The sequence below is a fragment of the Macaca fascicularis genome, chromosome 8 (genome assembly GCF_037993035.2).
Source record: "Macaca fascicularis isolate 582-1 chromosome 8, T2T-MFA8v1.1".
NCBI lineage: Eukaryota > Metazoa > Chordata > Mammalia > Primates > Cercopithecidae > Macaca > Macaca fascicularis.
In genome coordinates this window covers 112,497,392-112,518,092 of record NC_088382.1, presented here as the reverse complement: position 1 = coordinate 112,518,092, position 20,701 = coordinate 112,497,392, and the positions used below count along the sequence as shown (strand labels likewise).

Genomic DNA, 20,701 nt, shown 5'->3' with positions numbered 1-20,701 from the left:
AAGGAATCCCCATTGCTACAAAAAATATTAAAAAGTATTTTTATTTAAAAATCTGTTCCTTAATGAATAAACAAATCAAATATTCAACTTCTTCATCTGTGAAAGGGAAAACCTAGCCTTTCAAGGTTATTGTGAGGCTTTGAGATAATTTATGTAAACTGGTTAGCACATGCCTAGTAAATTACAGACTTTCATTAAATAATAATTTAGGTGCTATCATTGCTGCTAGTTATTCAATCAACCTAAAAGCAGCCCCACTGAAACAAAGCCAGAGGACTGGAACTGCAGCTCTTACAGAGTGTTGCCATCTTGTTGTGATATATTCTTCCTTCTGCAAGCGGCCTCTGAGGTTCCATGTCAATGAGGTTTATCTCCACAGACATGCTGAGATGGGAGAGGAAGCATACAAGATGATGTGTACCAGAACTCACTTACAGTTATCAGTTCTTAGAAAATAAAGTAAGGCCGGCCGGGCGCAGTGGCTCACACCTGTAATCCCAGCACTTTGGGAGGCCGAGGCAGGCAGATCACGAGGTCAGGAGATTGAGACCATCGTGGCTAACATGGAGAAACCCCATCTCTACTAAAAATGCAAAAAATTAGCCGAGCACGATGGCGTGTGCCTATGGTCCCAGCTACTCAGGAGGCTGAAGTGGGAGGATCACTTGAGCCCAGGAAGCAGAGGTTGCAGTGACCTGAGATCATGCAACTGCACTCCAGCCTGGGTGACAGAGACCCCAACTCAAAATACATAAATAGAAAACAAGGTAAACAAATTACATGAGTGGGAGGATGCATTAGGTGTTTGGGAGGGGTTTATAATATAATTGGTTGCAGAAAGTGGGGCTGGGTGGAGAGGTGGCAGAGCAAATATGAAAAATGGGAAGGAAGTTCCAAGGGCACCTTCATATGCTTTGCAGAATTCCAGGTGCAAGATGATAGCTACATTCCCTATTTAATCCTTTTAAACTCCTGTAAGATGGGTTATTACCCCCATTTTCATCTGAGAACACTGTGGGGATGGTGGTTAGATAACTTATCTAGGGGTCTATAGCTGTTGAGAAGCGCCACTGAGATTTACCCCAGGTCTGTCCCAATCAGACCTTACAGTCTGGGAAGGCAGGTGCAGTCTTCCCACAGCACCTGCCTTCCCCATCATGGCCTTGGGACTGGGAAGGCAAGAAGGTTCTGGGATACAGTAGCTGATTTCCATTTCCTGACCTAAGCTACAAGAAGTGAGACACCACTAGGCTCACCCTCAGCATAGGACCTCGCCCACAGTAGCTCCCAGCAAACATCAATGACCAGTGAGAATTAAGTTCGGGGATACTCTCATCAGGACATGGCAGTAGGGCAGACAAGTGCCAAAATTGGAAGTATCATTTGTATCGTTCCTATGTGCTCTTTATTTTTCTTCTTCCACAGAAATATTGAATCAGAAACTCAGAGAGAAATGTAATTTATATATTTTGCAGGAGAATCATTACTTTTCATTTTATTTATTTTAAATAAGATAAAAAGTACCCATTTGATGACTATAAAACATAAAACATGCCTAAATAACATGCATATAATTTACCATTCATGCTTCATGACTTCTACTCTAAGACATTTTAAAATGAGAATTTATATTTACAGGTATAATATTTTGGATCTGGAAAGGACCTTGGCATTCATCTCATCAAACACTGTTTTTCAGATGAGAAAGCTGAGAGACATTATTATATGGCTTGCTGAAGGCCAGGCTCTATAGAGTGACAGAGGCTGGGATGTAGTTATTAGGTTGGTGCAAAAATAATTGCCATTTAATGGTAAAACCACAATTACTTTTGCACCAACGTAATAGAAACCCAGGGTACTCCCCACCAGGCCACAAGTTTTCAAACCGTGGAGCAAGCCATTAATGGATAGTAAAGTCAATTTGAGTAGGCTAAAACCAACTTTGGTTTTTACTTTTAAAAATATTTATAATATGCTCTAAAACAATTTTAGGTTAACACAAAAATTGCACAGAAAGTATATTCGATACAATTAATGAACTAATATTGCTATACTATCATTAACAAAGTCCATAGTTTGGCCAGGCATGGTGGGTGGCTCACACCTATAATCCCAGCACTTTGGGAGGCCGAGGTGGGCAGATCAGTTGAAGCCAAGCGTTTGAGATCAGCATGGGTAACATGGTGAAACCCTGTCTCTACTAAAAATACAAAAATTAGCCTGGCATGGTAGTATGCACCTGTAATCCCAGCTACTCAGGAGCCTGAGGCACGAGAATCACTTGAATCCAGGAGGTGGAGGTTGCAGTGAGCCAAGATCGTGCCACTGCACTCCAGCCTGGGTGACAGAGTGAGACCCTGTCTTAAAAAATAATAATAAGAAGTCCACAGTTTACATTAGGATTTACTCTTTTGTTGTACAGTTCTGTGGGGTTTGATAAATGTATAATGTCATGCATCTATCACTGCCCTAAAAGTGCCCTGTGTTCTACCTATTCATCCCTTCCCTGCTCCTGAACCTCTGTCCCAACTTTTGTATATATAAAGTGGAATAGAATTTTTAAAAACCATAGTGCATACCTCATTGCAAGAGTATTATTTCATGAAACTTGTTTCAGATATATATGTAAACATATGTGTATTTAGGCTAACATGCAAAATATATTTCTTATTGTGGATTGCAGTAAAAAAAAGTTTGAGAAACACTCTTACTTAAAATTCTAGGGAATAAATCCAGAAAATGAATACACAGATGGAACATTTCATATATGAAACCAAAACAGGAAAAAACATAATCAAGAGACATTAAGAAAATAAACAAGTATACAAAAATTATCTGAAGATTACAAAGAGGTCAGAAAGTAAATGGTTTTTCCCCAAATCAGTTTTGATTTTAGCTTCTTCATTGGGACTGCAAATCATCTGAAGACTTCAAGATTCTCAGAGTACAAGCTATGGAAAGTCTGGGTCCTGGCGGGGAAGAATGAGGGTTTCATCCTTACAAACTGATTCTGTTCAAAGTTTCAAACAAATGTTGTCTCTGGATGGTAATCAACAAAGAAAAAAAGTCTCTTCAGGAGATTTTAAAAAATATTTGTTTTGCTCTGTGGCTTCCTATTTCTTTTTCATCAGAAATATCATGGAACTAAGCGGGGGCTGTTGTATTTAACTTCATGTTATGCCAAGTGTCTGAAGATTTCTAAAGGATCTGAATTTCTTTTCTTTTCTTTCTTTCTTGCTTTCTTTTTTTTTTTTTTTTTGAGATGGAGTCTCGCTCTGTTGCCCAGGCTGGAGTGCAGTACACGGTCTCGACTCATTGCAACCTCCACCTCCCAGGTTCAAGCGATTCTTGTGCCTCAGCCTCCTGAGCAGCTGGAACTACAGGCGCACACCACCATCCCCAGCTCATTTTGTATTTTTAGTAGAGACGGGGTTTCACCACATTGGTCAGGCTGACCTCAGGTGATCCTTCCGCCTTGGCCTCCCAAAGTGCTGGGATTACAGGCGCGAGCCCCCACGCCCGGCCTTGAATTTATTCTTGAGTTAGATTCCTCAATTAAAATCTCCCTTCTGTGTACAACAGCTCTTCATCTGTCCAAGAGACATATAGAATCTAGATACACCGAAATTTTCAGAGAAATACAGACTTCAAACTTTGAATCACACTGGGCAATCATGTGGCAATCTCTGCTTTGATGCAGTAGGAAGACGGCAGGTAAGCTAAGGCTGCAAGTCCAAGCTGTGGCGCTGATCACTCTGTGACCCTGGGAAGAGGGTCTCCCTTTGAATTCTTTTTCAGGAATACATATACAACAAGTTCTACAGTAAATGATGCCTTTTTTTTTTTTTTTTTTTTTTCTTTTTGAGACGGGGGCTAGTTCTGTTGCCCAGGCTGGAGTTCAGTGGCATGATCTTGGCTCACTGCAACCTCCACCTCCCAGGCTCAAGAGATCCTCCCACCTTAGGCTCCTCCTCCTAAGTAGCAGGGACTATAGGCAGGCACCATCACACCCAGCTAATTTTTGTAGTTTTTGTAGAGATGGGGTTTTGCCATGTTACCCAGGTTGGTCTCGAACTCCCGAGTTCAATTGATTCACCTGCCTCAGCCTCCCAAAGTGTTGGGATTATAGGAGTGAGCCAGCAGGCCTGGCTGAGGAGCTTCTCCTTATATGAACACTGTACTAGGCTAAGCCCTTTGCATCTGTTTCTAGTCCTATCAACAATCCTATGACATAGAAATTATTGTACTCATTTAACAGTTGAATAAACTCAGGCTCAGAAAGCTTAAGAAGCATGCTCAAAGTTACCCAGAAAGATAGTGGTTAAACCAGATTGGAACCCACATCTGAAAGGGCATTCACTCTTCTCAGTATCCCCAGGGCCTAATATAGTGCTGGGAAGGCTGGGCAGAGTGGCTCACGCCTGTAATCCCAGCACTTCGGGAGGCCGAGGCAGGCGGATCACCTGTGATCAGGAGTTCAAGACCAGCCTGACCAACATGGTGAAACCCCGTCTCTACTAAAAATACAAAAAAATTGCCAGGCGTGGTGGCAGGCGCCTGTAATCCCATCTACTTGAGAAGCTGAGACTGGAGAATTGCTTGAATCCAGGAGGCAGAGGTTGCAGTGAGCCTAGATTGAGCCATTGCACTCCAGCCTGGGCAACAAGAGCAAAACTCCGTCTCAAAAAAAAAAAAAAAAAAAAAAAAATATATATATATATATATATATATATATATATAGTGCTGGGTACATAGTACATGCTCTATAAACATTTCCTGAAGGAACGACTGACTGAAGAGCAAAGGCTTGGCAAATAATTGTGAATGTGGTGATTGTGAAGATAAATTAAATAATAATGCTATGATTATCTGTTATTTATTGAGCACTTACTTTGTGCCAGGCACCCATGTTAAAGGTTTTACATGGGCTGTGTGCGGTGGCTCACGTCTGTAATCCTAGCACTTTGGGAGGCTGAGGCAGGCGGATTGCCTGAGCTCAGGAGTTCAAGACCAGCCTGGGCAACATGTTGAAACCCCATCTCTACTAAAATACAAAAAAAGTGGTGGTGAGGCAGGAAAATTGCTTGAACCTGGGAGGCAGGGGTTGCAGCGAGCTGAAATCATGCCACTGCACTCCAGCCCGGGTGACAGAGTGAGACTCTGTCTCAAAAACAACAACAACAAGGCTTTACATGTATTATATATACGATATACATAAGAGATTTAACACACAGTATGGCATATAGTAAAGATTTCAACGTTACTAATATTATTACATGTCACTACAATGGTAGCTATCATCATTATAGTAAAATAGTTTTAATGTTATTTTTTCCAGCCATACCCTTGGTGCTTCTCTCAGTCTTACCGCACAGGTCAGACTAAGGGTGAGCCCTTGCAGCAGTGAATAGCTCCAAACCTGGTTCCTCCTTCCATTTCTTTTTCACATAGGCACAATTGCAACACGATGTGTTAGTTAATCTGTAAATTACACAAGGAGCCCCCAGTGTGTTTCTCTGTGTTGGGGAGGAAGGGAGTTGTGCTCTTGTGCTCGCATCTAGTTTGCATAACGTACTTTTCTCTTTCAGAGTGAATTGAGAAAGAAGTCATGTGGTCTGGTGGCAGCAGGTGGAGGAAGGCATGGTGACTCAACAGGGCTCTGCATGGAAGGTTCCGCAAGGTGGTTCTGGGGAGCAGCAAAGATCAGCCACCCCAAGGCTCTGAGGGAGCTGCATGCAGGCTCTAAGCAGAATCAGGCCGACCCCTGGCCTGGAGGAAGTAGGGGAAGAGAGCTACCAGTGGTGAGACCTGCTCGGGCTGTGTGAGTAGCTGTGGAGACACTGGGAAGAAGTTTTGGGGAACTGGACCATGTGGTACTATCCTAGCACTCAAAGTTCCTTGTGACCTGAGCTAGCATACTTTACAGTGGGGAAGTACCAGGTACCGCCCATGAGGATAAATAAGATCTTGAGCCCCAAACCTTACAATTAAACTTTCAGATAGTAACCGGAATTCTTCATGAAGCCCATGACACAGGCAAGTATTATGCATATTTTTAGAAATACTTTATTATAACTACAGATCTCCACTCTAATGGTCCTATCATTGAATTCATTATCTATCTATCTATCTATCTATCTATCTATCTATCTATCTATCTAATTTATTTTGAGGTGGAGTCTCACTTTGTTGCCCAGGCTGGAGTGCAATGGCACAATCTCGGCTCACTGCAACCTCCGCCTCCCAGGTTCAAGCGATTCTCCTGCCTCAGCCTCCCAAGTAGCTGGAATTACAGGCATGTGCCACCACACCTGGCTAATTTTTGTATTTTTAGTAGAGATGGGGTTTCGCCATGTTGGCCAGGCTGGTCTTGAACTCCTGACCCCAGGTGATCTGCCCACCTCGGCCTCCCAAAGTGCTAGATTACAGGTGTGAGCCACTGCACCCAGCCACATTATCAATATATTTTAAAACAGGACTCATACAAATATAATATGAAGTCTCTGTTACCTCTGATGACTTCAAAGTCTTTCACCAAAAATTCTCAAGAAGGGGATCTTAATCAATCTGCAAAGACTTACCATTAAAAAAAAAATTTATATTCTCTGAGGTAGAGTTGATGACCACCTGAGTAGACAGAAGTCAGAGACTGGTGTTTGAGTCCCATTTCACTAGGACTTAATTGCGAGACCTTGGGAAAGTTCCTTTGTTCGTAAAACATGGGAAAAAATTATTAGCCTATATCGTAAGAACTTTTTAAAAATTCACGAGATGATGTATGAAAAGTGATAAAGCATCATATGAAATTATTGCATTTTACCTACTAAAGAAACTGAGACACAGAGTGATACGGTTTGGCTCTGTGTCCCCACCCAAATCTCATCTTGAATTGTAATCCAAATTGTAATCCCCACATGTCAAGGGAGGGTCCTCGTGGGAGGTGATTGGATCATGAGGGCAGTTCCCCATGCTTTTCTCGTGATAGCGAATTCTCATGAGATTGACTTGTTTGGTAAGTGTCTGGCACTTACCCCTTTCTCTTCCTCTTGCCTGCTGCCATGTAAGATGTGCCCTGCTTTCCCTTTTCCTTCCAAGATGATTATAAGTTTCCTGAGGCCTCTCCAGCCATGTGGAACTGTGAGTCAATTAAACATCTTTTGTTTATAAATTACCCAGTCTCAATGGTATCTTTATAGCAACTGGAAAATGGACAAATACACAGAGCAAACAAAAGATTTGCCCAAAGTCATAATTAGCATATGGAGAGTCAAAAATGAAATATAAATTCAAGTGACTGGACATGGTACAGGACAGAGTTGATTCAGGTAAACAATTTGCTTTGTTGAAGTCAGCATGCATGTGACTCTAAAAAGCATTAGTCCACTGAGGTAAAAAGGAGCATTTACTGAGTGTATAGAGAGACCTCACAGTATCGAAGGATGGAACACAAAGAGTTGCCAGATTTCATACAAATTGGTCAGAGAACTGGGGAATTCTCAGGGACAGGGTGGCTTGTCCCTCTGTGTTCCCCTTGTATTTGCTTCTGAGCCAACTCCAGCCTCTCCCACATTCTGTCTGTCTTCCTCGGCTCCTTTATCCTGTGTGAGGCACAACATGGCTGCTCTTCCTGGATCTAGACCAGGAAGACCACTGAGCTCCAGTACTCACAATCAATTGGCAATACACACATGAACTAGCCTGGCTCTTCTGAGGAAACCTGCACCATACAAGTCATTTCTGAGCAAATAACTAGCTCCACCTGGGTCAGGCGTGTTCGATGCTGGTCTAAGCAGTGATGGGCTTCCCCACCACCACCCATCCCTAGAAGTCACATTACCTCATGTTATCTTGTACAGCTGTATCTTCCAGAGAGCTGTGGGTGGCAAGGGTGCTATGTTGCCAGGCTGGGTGTTATCACATAAAGAGAGGAACTATTTATAGAGAGAGTGTGCTTTGGATGATTTCATGATGTATTTCAGTTATGAGATTTAAGATCCAAATTTCCTGGTCAACAAAATCAACTCAGTTTAATTAATATTATGTTGGGCTCTTAAGATACACACATATGTCCACAAGTTATGTCCACAGATAACTGTAATATAAGACAGTCTATGAAAGTTTCTTAGAAATTGTCTTATAAAATTACATGAAAGCATAAAAAAAGAATTAAGTCCTCCTGGGGGAGTCAGAAAGCTTTTACTAAGTGCAATTTGAGACTCGTCTTGAAGCATTCATTTAATTTTTATAGAGAGGTGGAAGATGGGGAAGACACACATAAAGCAGTGGGGAAAGCATGAACAAAATATGGAGAAGTAAAATTACATGTACACTCTGAAAGGGTGAACAGTGCACTGAAGAGCAGCATGCAGGAGGGTGAAAAGGAAACATATTAATTGACTCATCACAACTATATGCTGGACATTTTCAGGTGACACCTCATTTAATCTTTTTTTTTTTTTTTTTTTGAGATGGAGTTTCACTCTTACTGTTCAGGCTGGAGTACAGTGGCGCGATCTCGGCTCACCGCAACCTTCGCCTTCCAGGTTCAAGTGATTCTCCTGCCTCAGCCTCCTGAGTAGCTGGAACTACAGGTGCCCACCACCATGCTCAGCTAATTTTTTGTATTTTTAGTAGAGGTGGGGTTTCAACATGTTGGTCAGGCTGGTCTTGAACTCCTGACCTCAGGTGATCTGCCCGACTTAGCCTCCCAAAGTGCTGGGATTACAGGCGTAAGCCACCATGCCCGGCTTCTTCTTCTTCTTTTTTTTTTTGTTTTTGAGACTAAGTCTCACTCTGTCACCCAGGCTGGAAAGCAGTGGTGCCATCTTGGGTCACTGCAACTTCCAACTACCACCTCCCGGGTTCACGCGATTCTCCTGCCACAGCCTACCAAGTAGCTGAGATTACAAGCACATGCCACCACACCCGGGTAACTTATGTATTTTTAGTTGACATCGGGTTTCACCATGTTGGCCAGGCTGGTCTCAAACTCCTGAGCTCAACTGATCCGCCCGCCTCTGCCTCCCAAAGAGCTGAGATTACAGGCATGAACTACTACGCCCGGCCTCATTTAATCCTTTCAACAATTCTTGAGGTAGTGTCTATTGTCCCTATTTGACCAAGGCACATGAAGGCTGAAGCCACTTTTCCAGTGTACCATGTGGGGGCTGAGGGTGAGAACAGATGGAGGGAAGGTCTGCCCACCATCTAAGGAGTTCACACCAGATTCTGAAGGCACTGTGAGGTCACACAAGATTTCTAAACAAGGAACAGAACAAACATCTGAATTTTAAGAAAAATAATGCTGGTGGTAATGTAGGGATTAAATAGAATATTCTTTCACTGTCATTCATTCATTTAATTAAAAAAAATATTGAAAACTAACTGTGGGTCAAGATCTTGTTACAAGGCACTGTGGGAAAAAATGTTACATATGCCAGATGTGGCCCCTAATCTCATAAAGCTTATAATACTAACTTATATATGTCTTCCTCAACATATATATTCTATAAAATCAAATGATGCTCCACTTACGATGAGATTACATACCAATAAACCCACCGTAAACGGAAAATAGTGTAAGTCGAAAATGCATTTACTACCCTGATAAACCCATCATAAAGATGAAAAATTGTAAGTCAAACCATCATAAGTTGGGGTCTATTTGTATACATACAGACACACATACAAATACATATATATATAGAGAGAGAAAGTAAACCTCTAAATTTTAATTATCTTTTACCTCACAAAAATAGTATATTTTTGTTTTAAAAAGCAATTTATATACTCTGGAAATATCCCAAACATATCCCATATCAGACATATGATCTGAAGATTATTTTCTCCCATTCTGTAGGTTGCCTTTTTACCCTGTTGATAGTGTCTTTTGATGCACGAACGTTTTTAGTTTTCATGGGGTCCACTGTTGGTTTTTTTCTTTTGTTACTTTTGTGTTTGGTATCATATCCAATAAATATGCCAAATCCAATGTCATATTTTCTCCTGTATTTTCTTCTAAGAGTGGGTCTTACCTTTAAATCTTTGATCCACTTTGAGTTAATTTTTATAAATGATGTAAGGTAAGAATCCAACTTCATTCTTTTGCATATGGATATGCAGTTTTCCCAGCACCATTTGTTACAAAGATTGTCCTTTTCCCATTGAATGGTCTTGGCATCCTTCTTGAAAATTAATTGACCATATATGTGAGGGTTTATTTCTGGGCTCTCTATTCTATTCCGTTGGTCTATATGTCCTTACACCAGTACCATACTGTTTTGACTACTATAGATTTGTAGTAAGTTTTGAAATCAGAAAGTGTGAACCCCTCCAACTTTGTTCTACATCAGTTGTTTTGGCTATTCAGGGTCCCTTGAGATTTCATATAAATTTTAGGATAGGTTTTTCTATTTCTGAAAAAAAAAAAAAAAAAAAGGATTTTCATAGGGATTGCATTGAATCTGTAGACTGGGTAGTACTCACACAGCACTTGAAATGCACTAAATGCCACTGAAGTGAATACTTTAAAAACGGTTCATTGTATATTATGTGAATTTCAGCTCAATTAAAAAGAGAGGATTGGGTGATTATACCTCAAAATCAGGTACAGGGACAGCATGAGGCAACTAGAAGGGAAAGGAGATTGTAGTTAGAGGGAGGAAGGTTGGAGTTTAAGCCCTCTAATACAGAATAGTTGGGGGCAGGTGACGGTCCCTGGAGTTGAGCAGATAAAAGTGCAGGAAGGGTAGGGTGCTCTAAAGGTAATCCACAAAGACAATGACCTCCAAAGTAGATTCGAGACCTCTAAAGTAGATTCAGAAGCATGCACACCAAGCTGTGCATGGTGGTCATCACTGGAGTAGGGTGTGGATAGATAAGATTATAGAGGGATTTTTATTATAGTACTTTTTTTTTAAGGATACAGTTTCACTCTGTTGTCCAAGCTGAATCGTACAATTGCAATTGTACGATTACTTACTTACTTACAAGTGCAATCGTAACTCACTACAGCCTCGAACTGGGCTCAAGCAATCCTCCCTGCTCAGCCTCTTTTTGTAGCTGAGACTGCAGGCATATGCCATCATGCATGGCTAATTTTTTTAGTATTTATATTTTGTAGATATGGGGTCTTGCTATGTTGTCTAGGCTAGTCTCAAACTCCTAGCCTCAAGTAATCTCCTGCCTCAGCCCCCCAGTACACTGGGATTACAGGTATGAGTCATCCTGCAGGGCCTACAATAGTATATTTTTAAGGAGAAAGAATAATAAAAAATACTGTTTTAAAGCTGTAATTTAAGATCTTTAGGAGAGAAAGATTATAAACCAGGTGCCTTTTAAAAAAAGTCATTGTAGGAGTGTCAGGAAGGTGTTAGATGATACAGGCATGGACGGATGGGGGGCGGGCATGCCAGCTGGCTTAATCTCTTATTTATTTTCAGAGCAATGGTGTGGCAGTAGCATTGTGAAGCTGGGAGAAGGCCAACCCTGCTCCCAACCCCACAATATATGAGGACTGGTAAAGTAAGCACCCCTCAATTCAAGACAGTAGCAGGGGAAGCTATGTTCTCGTAAGATAGCCAAGTTTCAGTTAAGGCAAGGAGTGGGAGACAGGCTGGGGATGTAGGATGGTTTGCTTTCTATAAAATGGGGGTTCCGGAGAGTACAGCAGAAAGGTGTGAGGAGGAAAGAGGCAGTGGGGGAATGAGTTTGGGTAGGCACAAGGGGGTCTGGGACCAGTATACAGGATAAGACGGATGAGTGGGGACACTTACATTTTAGGTACTTGTATGGAAAGGGGATAGGGAAATTTAATGGAGAATAGTAGCCCCTAAGGGCCTAGAAAGACCTGGGATGTCAAGTTTAGCAATAGTGAAGCCTCTTGGGATCTGAGCAGGATGTTGGATTTAGCTGGGATGTTATGGATAGCAGAATTTGGGTAAACAATAAAATAACAATCCAAAGACGATACAAAGTCTCAGAGGCAGACACTAGCATGGATAACTCAAGGGCCCAAAAGCAAGCCAGATAGACTGACGCAGAAGGTTTGTGTTGGGGATTAGAAGGCTGGCTCCCAAGGGTGGTACTGGCTTTTGGAGAGCTAAACCAGGAGAGGAGTGGGACATAATTTATAAGAAACAGGGGCTCGTTATGGTTTTTGGAGGAATTGATGAAAACAACATTTAAAGAAGATTAGTATGAGAAGTATCCAACAAAGTGGATTGGGTCAGGAAAAACTGGACACTGTAGGTTTTGCAACTATCCACACATGATATGGTAGAAGCTTGAACTAGGGAGAAGAAGAAAAAGATAATTTCAAGATAAAACCATACAGAACTCATTTTATATATGAAAAAGTAGAAAAAAAGAGGGTGTTAAAATTTTCAAAATTTTGAGCCTGGCTGATTAGAGAGTTAATCAAGAACATGGGCAGGGGAAAAAAAAGAAACAAAGAAAAAAAACATGGGCAGGGAGCCTGAAAGAAGAGGATCAGTGTAGAGAGAAGGAGGGGACAATGATGAACTTAGTTTGGGACCTAGATTCATTAGACTCTTATAGCTAAATAACACTTAGCTCTGGCTATGTGGAACAACTATCACATTTTCCAGATGAGGAAATCTTGAGTTTGAGAAACAGGAATTTTGGCTCTGCTATTTGCTAGATATACAAACTTGACAATTTACTGACCTCTGGGTCTCAGGCTGTTGTCATATCAAGGCTTGAGTGTGGGAGGATCTGCTTCCAAGCTCATTCACAAGGCCTACGGTTCTTGCTGGCTGCTGGCTGGAAACATCAGTTCCTTGCCATAAAGGCCCTTCCAGAGGGTACTCACAATATGGCAGCTGGCTTCCTTCAGAAAGGGAGAGACAGAGAGAGAGAAGATGCTCGAGGAAAAGCCCTAGTTGTTTTATAACCTAATCCCAAAAGTGACATCCCATGACCTTTGCCAAATTTTATTCATTAGAAACAAGTCAGTAAGTCTAGCCCATACTCAAGGAGACAAGATTATACACCAAAAGGCGGGATCACTGGGGACTATGTTAGAGGCTGCCTGCCACAGTATCTAACAGTTATATTTTTAGATATCTTAGTCTATTTTTTGTTGTTTATAACAGAATATCTGAAATTGGGTTGGTTACTTATTTATTTATTTAGAGATAGGGTCTTGCTCTGTCACCCAGGCTGGAGTGCAGTGGTACAATCACAGCTCACTGCAGCCTCAAACTCCTGGGCTCAAGTAATCTTCTGCCTGTCTCCTGAGTAGCTGGGACCATACGTGCACACCGCCACATCCAAGCTACTTTAACATTTTTAAAAATTAAAAAAAATTTTAATTTTTGTTTTGTAGAGACAGAGTCGCACTATGTTGATTAGGCTGGTTTCTAACTCTTTCTGGCCTCAGGCAATCCTCCTGCCTTAGCCTCCCAAAGTATTGGGATTATAGGAGTGACCCACCACCCCTGGCCTGAAACTGGATAATTTTTAAGAAATGAAATTCAGTTCTCACAGTTGTGGAGGCTGGGAAGTCTATGGTTGAGGGGCCGAATCTGGTGAGAGTCTTCTTCATGGTGGTGGGGACTCTGCAGTATCCTGAGGTGGTGCAGGGCATCACATGGTGAAGGGGGTGAGTGTGCTCACATGCTAGCTAGGTCTCTTTTCCTCTTGTTATAAAACCATTAGTTTCTCTCCCATTATAACCTATTAATCCATGAAGCCATTAATCCGTTAATCAATGAATTTATTAATCCTCTTAAAGTCCCTACCTCTCAATACTTAAGTTTCAGCATGAGTTTTGAAGAGGACATTCAAACCATAGCAATACCCATGTCTTCATTTTTGTAATTGGTTTACCCATGCTGGGCAATTCAATAAATATTGAATCCATTGAGTTAGGACAGACAGAATTTGGGCATCAAGGAAGGCAAAAAAAACTTTACCTACAGGAAAAATTCATTAAAATTTCCATAGAGGAAAATTATGCTTATACTGATTTTTAAAGCATAGACAATAGGTTATCAGGAAACAAGCTGGGAAAGTTTAAGGTTATCCAATGATTTTAATTTGGACTGGAGTTCTTCTGTACTGATTTTAAGGCTGAGTGAAAATATCACAGACATGAAGAAAATATTTCATAATTTGAAAAATCTCCAGTCTTATTAAAATGTAAAATATTGAGCAACTCATAGGATTTTATCATTTGATTTCAAATATATCTTTAGAAATCCTAATAATCTAACTCAGTCTACCAGATTATTATTATTATTATTTTTTTTTTAAAGAGGGGTCTCACTCTGTCACCCAGGCTGGAGTGCAGTGGTGTGATCACAACTCACTGCAATCTCAACCTCCTGGGCTCGACTGATCCTCCTACTTCAGCCTCCCAAGTAGCTGGGACTATAGATGCGTGCCAACATGCCCAGCTAATTTTTTATATTTTGTGGAGATAGAGGTCTCACTATGTCATCCAAGCTGGTCTTGAACTCCTGGGCTTAAGCAAGCAATCCTTGGCCTCCCAAAAAGCTGGGATTACAGGCATGAGCCATGACATCCGGCGGTCTGCCAGATCTTGACAGCCATTTTACTAAATTAGCACTCCTAAGTTTCACTTGTTTTCTAAAAGCATTTTTATGAGCACAATGACCAACTAAAACCTTGTATGTAAAAGTTCAGAAGTTTCTTTAACAGTACAATTTAGAATGCATCTAGGAAAAACACAAAGGCTATTCTCCCATTTTCATGGCCATTATGATAAAGCTGAAATTCTAGTTGTATTTTTTATTGTTGATTTGCTTAATTCTATGAGCTTTGAAGGCCCCCATATTTGCCCCCACATTCTAGTACCTTCCTGCTTTCCTCACATTTTGATTTGGTATTCTGGGTGCTTGGGATGAAGAAGAATATGGATGAACTTCAAATAAGCAGGTTTGGCAGTTACCCAAAATGGCAAAAATGACAGAGCATGAAGTAGATTTCCCAAGGGCTTCTCACCTAATAGTAAGACCATCACTGTAGAATTTGTTGTCCCATATTCTCCCCTGCAATTCTGGCCTGCTCACTGAGGCTGTCAGATCATGCAAGCTTTGACCCATCTAACGAGGCTCCCCAAGATCTAAGCAACCAGAGGGCAGAAGCAAGCAGCAGTGGAGTCCCCAAGTAATGCCATCTGGAAGAATATTGATTTTGCTTTACTGACCATTGTCCTCTAACAATTAAAAGGTTTAGTTCATGGTTTTACAGCACTTTGAGCAGTAGGATATTGGATCCAAGTGCTCAACAGTCCTGTAGCTCTGCTGCCAGTGGGTTCGGTGCCTGGGAAGCAGGAGGCATGCTGCAACCAACTTGCTCGCACTAAATCACTTCCTACTCAAGGGTGGCTGCTGGCAGCTGGAAATTTGATTTAGGAACCAATATATTGTTAAGCACCATTGTTTTTGTGTACAAAGAACAATTCTGAGACTGTTTTTTAAGCATTCTTGATGTTATACTATTATAGTGTCTCCCATTTTCTATTCATTCACTTTCTTTGAATAGCATTCTTGTCTTAGTAACTAGGAACAAAAGTAAATATAAAACATCCCATTTTATGACAGTTCATTTCCACTTTCCTGACTAAAAACTTAAAATTTATAAATTTCTCTCAAATTAGACACAGGATTTTTTTTTTTTTTTTTTTTTTGAGACAGGGTCTCACTATGTCACCCAGGCTGGAGTACAATGGCACGATTATAGCTCATTGCAGCCTTGATCTCCTAGGCTTAAGTGATCCTCCCACCTCAGCCTCCCAAGTAGCTGGGACCACAGGCATACCGCACCACGCCCAGCTAATTTTTGTATTCTTGGTAGAGACAGGGTTTCATCATGCTGCCCAAGCTGGTCTTGAACTCCTGAGCTCAAGCTATCCATCTGCCTCGACCTCTCAAAGTGCTAAGATTACAGGCATCAGCCATCGTGCCCAGTTAACACGGGCATTTTTTTCTTCTTTTTTTTTTGAGATGGAGTCTCACTCTGTCACCCAGGATGGAGTTCAGTGGCACGATCTCGGTTCACTGCAACCTCTGTTCCCAGGTTCAAGTGATTCTCCTGCCTCAGCCTCCCGAGAAGCTGGGACTACAGACACACACCACCATGCCCAGCTAATTTTTTTGTATTTTGTAGAGACGGGGTTTCATCATGTTGGCCAGGCTGATCTTGAACTACTGACCTCAGGTGATTCAACTGCCTTGGCCTCCCAAAGTGCTGGGATTTACAGGCATGAGCCACCATGCCTGGCAATTTTTGTATTTGTAAAGTAGAGACAGGGTTTCACCATGTTGGCCGGGCTGGTCTTGAACTCCTGGCCTCAAGTGATCCACACACCTTGGCCTCCCAAAGTGCTTGGATTACAGGTGTGAGCCACTGCGCCCAGCCATAGACATTTTTTTTTTTCTATTGTAGGCTGCTGATTTCCCTCGGGAGGAGGAGAAATCAATAAAATGGCCAACACTGATTAAAAAGTATCCTAATTTTGCCGGGCGCAGTGGCTCATGCCTGTAATCCCAGCACTTTGGGAGGCCGAGGCGGGTGGATCACGAGGTCAGGAGTTTGAGACCAGCCTGGCCAAGATGGTGAAACCCTGTCTCCACTAAAAATACAAAAATTAGCTGGGTGTGGTGGCATGCACCTGTAGTCCCAGCTACTTGGGAGGCTGAGGCAGGAGAATCACTTGAACCTGGGAGGCAGAGGTTGTGGTGAGCAGAGATGGTGCCATTACACTCCAGCCTGGATGACAAAAGTGAAACTCCATCTTAAAAAAAACAAGTATCCTAATTTTAGTATGGATAAGCAAAGAATTATAAAGAAATATAACTTTTTTATATGTTAATACGCAATCATCATATTTAAAGTTAAAGCTAATTTCATGTTGAAAAATGTAGTATGTAATGAACACTGGGGTTAAGGAAGTAAAGTGTCTAAGGAGTTCCTCTGGTCCAACATCCAGTGCAGACATTCCCTATGTGTCTCTGGACAAATCCAGTGATATAATAGCTTTCTGCTCCATGAGACATCCCATTCCATTGTCAGTTACCCCATGGTTAGGAAGTCACTAGAAGTCTGTGCACTAGGCACTGAATTGAGTGTTCTGTGATATTAAAACAAACAAACAAACAAAAAAAAAAAACAAAGTTTTTGCCCTAAAGAAACTTAATATCTTGTTCACAGAGTTCAGACAATAATATAACAACATCAGACAAGAAATTCAAAGGGCATTAGAAAGGTACAAACCAAACCTCATAGAAACTCAGAGGGAGATGGCCGGGCGCGGTGGCTCAAGCCTGTAATCCCAGCACTTTGGGAGGCCGAGACGGGCGGATCACGAGGTCAGGAGATCGAGACCATCCTGGGTAACACAGTGAAACCCCGTCTCTACTAAAAATACAAAAACTTAGCCGGGCGAGGTGGCAGGCGCCTGTAGTCCCAGCTACTCGGGAGGCTGAGGCAGGAGAATGGCGTGAACCCGGGAGGCGGAGCTTGCAGTGAGCTGAGATCCGGCCACTGCACTCCAGCCTGGGTGACAGAGCAAGACTCCGTCTCAAAAAAAAAAAAAAAAAAAAAAAAAAAAAAGAAACTCAGAGGGAGAGACAAGATAGCCTGTCTGGCTGAGGGAACCACTGATCCTCCTAACTGCCTGTACTGATGCTAATTTATTTCATTTACCTGTCAGAGCTTGACATATTATTCAGTGAAAGTTGTCCAAAGCGGTAGTATAGCTAGAGTTTGGCTTTGGATATTAGACATGTTTGGATATGAATGTGGACCCTCTCTATTTAGCCAGGTGACTCTGAACAAACTACATAACTTCACTGTACTTCTGTTTTCTCATTTGTAAAATGGGCATAGTAAGACCTATCTACCTGAGAAGCTTACTGAAGGATTTAATAACAACATAAAGTGTGTGAGCATAGTGCCTGGTACTTGGTGTTTAAAGATGGTAGCTTTTGCTTCTACTTTTTTCCATTTCCCTTGTTATTTTTCACCAACTTTTCTCTAGAATTTAAATCATTACTAATAATAAATTTCTTTTCTAAATCTCCTCACTTTTATGGCTATCCTCCTCTATACTATCTAGTTTTCATTCTCCTGTACAATGTGCTATCTAGAACTTTACAACAATACCACTTTTCCCCAAAACACAAAAGCTACAGTCAGGATCTGACCAAACATAGTAAACCAAACTGCTACCTCCCTTCTGACCTATACTTTTACTATTGCAATCCAAATTGCACTCAAGTTTTGTCTTGTTTTGTTTTAAGCAATTCAAGCCTTCATTGGTTCATGGCAGGCTTGTGGTTAACTAACATTTCTAGGTACTATGTAAACTGTGAACAATCAGGCAGGCTTCTCCTGTCTTGTACTTGTGCAACTGATTTTTTGAACCTAAATATCTTTTTGTTTCTCTCTCTTGTATAAGCCTGGACTTTTGGTTGCAAGTGACAGAAAGCTAGCCGGACCTACCTTAGATAAGAATGAAAAATTTCTTGATTTGTATAACTGAAGAGCAAGAAAAATGGGACAACTGGAATGCTGACCCACCCCTATGATGACAAACGGTGGCTTCATCTTCTCACATAGGTTTCTTCTGGGACCCCAGTTACAGGCGGATCTTGACTCATATTGTCATAACTTGAGACAGAAGTGAAATGATTCCCTCTTCAAGTCCTCCTTCCTGCAACCATTTATTAATAGAAAAATCCCAGGGAAAGAATGGTCTAAAGTCAAACATGTGCCAATCATTATTGAGCTGCACCAACTCCCAAGATTGGGCAAGAAGTTGTCATTCCTTATACCAATTACTTAGCCAGGGAGGCCCAGGTTATGATGACAGCTCACAACAGAACTCAGGGAATAGCAAGGGAAAAGTACTTCCAAAGGAATAGAAAATACATTTTCTGAAAGAAATGGAGATAGTTTACAGTTAAGTCACTTAGCCAAGTAGAGCTAGGACTGACTGAAGTCTTTTAACTACTATTATAGGTGACTAGATAATCTTTTTTTTTTTTTTTTGAGACAAAAAAACCTATAAGAACTAATGACACTCACCCTGTCAACCAGGCTGGAGTGCAATGGCAAGATCTCGGCTCACTGCAACCTCCATCTCCTGGGTTCAAGCAATTCTGGTACCCCAGCCTCCAAGCAGGTGGGATTATAGGTGCACACCACCACGCCCAGGTAATTTTTTTTTTGTATTTTTTTGGTAAAGATGGAGTTTTACCATATTGGCCAGGCTGGTCTTGAACTCCTGACCTCAAGTGATCTGCCCATTTCAGCCTCCCACAGGGCTAGGATTATAGGTGTGAGCCACCAAGCCTGTCCTGATAATCTTTTTGAGTCAGATACAAAAACATTATTTTTGTGAAAGAAAGTTGTTTATGTTTCTTCTTCCTATTTTGATAAATAACTAATATTTTATTGTCTTTATTGCATGAACTTTTCTCCTTCCAGTTACAGAGAAGGCAAATTTAGATCGATAAAAAGATTAACAAGAAAACTTGCAAAATACCAAATTGAATGACAGAGTAATCTTTTTTTTTTTTTTTTTTTTTTTGAGACGGAGTCTGCCTCTGTCGCCCAGGCTGGAGTGCAGTGGCCGGATCTCAGCTCACTGCAAGCTCCGCCTCCCGGGCTCACATCATTCTCCTGCCTCAGCCTCCCGAGTAGCTGGGACTACAGGTGCCTGCCACCTCGCCCGGCTAGTTTTTTGTATTTTTTTTTTTAGTAGAGATGGGGTTTCACCGTGTTAGCCAGGATGGTCTCGATCTTCTGACCTCGTGATCCGCCCTTCTCGGCCTCCCAAAGTGCTGGGATTACAGGCTTGTGCCACCACGCCCGGCCGACAGAGTAATCTTAAAAGTCTCATTCAATAAAATGTAGCCTGCAGTTACCATTATTAACAATCATTTAGGAAGCAGAATAAGCTCATGTGACAGCATCCAGGCTACATTATTAAAGAATAGAGAGTAAACCACAATTCAAAACCAACAAGACTCAACCTCAGAGCTCCCATTTTCTAAGCCCTCAACCAAAAATGTTAGGCTAGCCGCCAGGTGGCTATTTTGAGATAGAGAGATACAAGCCTATCTCAGAATATACTATGCAATAAACAATATATTTGTCATCAGAAAATGCCTGGTAGCAAAGTGAAAATGAAATTAACTTTACAAGGATTTACTTAACTTTACAAGGATTTACTTAACTTCCAAAGCAAGCTCATGGATCTGTCCATTGTTTATTCTAATCATCTGTGGTGTTATGCTATACATTGGTTTTTATCCACAGTTCCCGGCTTATAACTCCTATAGCCCTTGTTACAGTCTTTTGTCATAATGTGAGGTGTGTTAAGCCTCAGGAGCAGGCCTCTGACATTCTCCTGCCCTCCTTTCACTTGCCCAAGGCAGGACTCTAATCTTCTATCTTTCTGATTGTGGGTTTTAAGACTTTTCCCAGAAAGAATCTGCCCTATACCCTGGGAGAAGGAATGCTGATGTCAGGAAGCCTCCATAAAAACCCAAGAGAACTAGGTTCACAGGGCTTCCAGACAGCTGAACACATGGAGGTTCCTGGAGAGTGGCAGGCCCAGGGAGGGCATGGAAGTTTCATGTCTCTTCCCCTATATCTTGCCTTATTGTCTCTTCATCTGTATCCTTTGCAATATCCTTTATAATAA

General features: G+C 41.5%; 1 long non-coding RNA gene across 6 annotated transcripts in view; it reads right to left on the bottom strand.

The window, feature by feature from the left end:
• Positions 1-20,701, bottom strand: part of LOC102127192 (uncharacterized) — a 122,645-nt gene that overhangs the window by 87,468 nt on the left and 14,476 nt on the right. For 3 of the 6 annotated variants that reach the window (XR_010577431.1, XR_010577429.1, XR_010577430.1), the window contains exon 4: positions 12,688-12,850. This is a non-coding gene — a long non-coding RNA (uncharacterized lncRNA). Of the gene's footprint in view, positions 1-1,467; positions 12,851-20,701 lie in introns of those variants that run through there. The other 3 variants (XR_006700481.3, XR_012416576.1, XR_012416577.1) reach the window with 2 other exon arrangements.